This window comes from Mustela erminea, chromosome 11, assembly GCF_009829155.1.
Source record: "Mustela erminea isolate mMusErm1 chromosome 11, mMusErm1.Pri, whole genome shotgun sequence".
Lineage (NCBI taxonomy): Eukaryota > Metazoa > Chordata > Mammalia > Carnivora > Mustelidae > Mustela > Mustela erminea.
This window is the reverse complement of record NC_045624.1, coordinates 99,627,100-99,629,074: the sequence shown is the minus strand read 5'-3', so window position 1 is coordinate 99,629,074 and position 1,975 is coordinate 99,627,100. Positions and strand designations below refer to the sequence as shown.

The window sequence follows — 1,975 nt, the reverse complement described above, 5'->3', positions numbered from 1 at the left end:
TAAAGATCATTCACCATACTCAAGTGGGATTTATTACTGGATTACAAGGTGGTTCAATAGTTATAGATCAATCAACATGATAAAGCACATCAATGAAAAAAAGGATAAAAAACATATGATCATTTCAATAGACACAGAAAACGTTTGGCTAAGTACAACATCTGCTTATGATAAAAGACCTTGACAAAGTGGGTTTAGAGGGAGCATACCACAACAAGTAAAGGCCACTAATAAAAAACCCAAACTAACATCATTTTTAATGGGGAGAAACCACGAGCTTTTTCCTGAAGATTAAGAACAAGACAAGGAGGTCCACTCTCACTGCTTATATTCAGCGTAGTACTGGAAGTCCTAGCCAGAGAAATCAAACAACAGAAAGAAATCAAAAGAATCCAAATTATTAAGAAAGAAGTAAAACTTTCATTATTTGCAGATGAAATGATACTATATGTTTGAAAACCCAAAAAATTCCACTGAAAAACTGCTAGAACTGATAAATTCAGTAAAGTCACAGAATACAAATGTATTTCTGATGTATAGAAATCTGTCACATTTCTATATAATAATGAAGCAACAAAAAGAGAAATTAAGAAAACAGTCCCATCCGGCATCTGGATGGTTCAGTGGCTTGGGCCTCTGCCTTCGGCTCAGCTCATGATCTCAGGGTCCTGGGACTGAGTCCCGCATTGGGCTCTCTGCTCAGCAGACAGCCTGCTTCCTCCTCTCTCTCTCTCTCTGCCTCTCTGCCTATTTGTGATCTCTCTCTCTCTGTCAAGTAAATAAATAAAATCTAAAAAAAAAAAAAAAAAAAAAAAACAGAAAAAAGAAAAAAGAAAAAGAAAACAGTCCCATTTAAAATTGCACCCAAACCAATAATGACCTAAAATAAACCTTATGAGCTTTGAGCAGTGGCAGTATTGTAGCCAATGAGGTTTATCCGAGGCGCAATTATTGCTAATTAAAATAAACCTTATGAAAGAATTGAAAAACTTATACTTTGAAAACTATAAAACAGATGAAAAAAAATTGAAGATGACAAAAAGATACCAAAAAACATTCCCATGTCCACAGACTGGAAAAACAGTTAATGTTAAAATGTCTATACTACTAAAAGCAATCTACACATTTAATGCAATCCCTATTAAAATTCCAACAGCATTTTTCATAGAGCTAAAACAATCCTTAAATTTGTATGGAACCACAAAAGACCCCAAATAGTCAAAGCAATCTTGAAAAACAAAAGCAAAGCTAGAAGCATCAGAATTCTAGACTTCAGATTATATTACAAAGCCAGAGTAATCAAAATAGTATGGTACTGGCACAGAAATAGATACACAGATCAATAGAAGAGAATAGAAAATCCAGAAATAAATCCACAAGTATATGGTCAATTAATCTTTAACAAAGGTGGAAAGAATACCCAATGGGAAAAAGACAGCCTGTTTAACAAATTGTGTTGGGAAAATTGGACAGCAACAAGAATAAAACTGGACCACTTTCTTATACCATACACAAAAATAAATTCAAAAATGGATGAAACATTTAAATGTGAGGTGTGAAACCATAAAAATCCTGGAAGAGACAGTAGGTTCTCTGACATCTACCAGAACTTTTTTTTTTTTTTTTTCCGGGATAGTTCTGATACAAGGGAAACAAAGGAAAAATAAACGATTGAGACTATATCAAAATAAAAAAGCTTCTGCATAGTGCAGGAGACATTCAGCAAAAGTAAAAGGCAACCTATGGAATGGAGACGATATGTGCAAGTGACATATTGGATAAAGGATTAGTATCCAAGATGTATAAAAACTTATAAATCTCAGCACACATACACACAAAAACAAGTAATCCAGTTGAAAATGGGGGGGGAGATATGAACAGACATTTTTCCAAAAATATGCAGATGATCAGTAGACACATAGAAAATTGCTCAAAATCAATCATCATCAGGGAAATGTAAATCAAAACTACCATG

At 33.8% G+C, this 1,975-nt stretch overlaps 1 pseudogene; it reads left to right on the top strand.

Annotated features, from left to right (window-relative positions):
• The first annotated feature begins 897 nt into the window (after positions 1–897).
• LOC116569706 lies at positions 898–1,015 on the top strand (annotated as a pseudogene).
• The last annotated feature ends 960 nt before the right edge of the window (positions 1,016–1,975 follow it).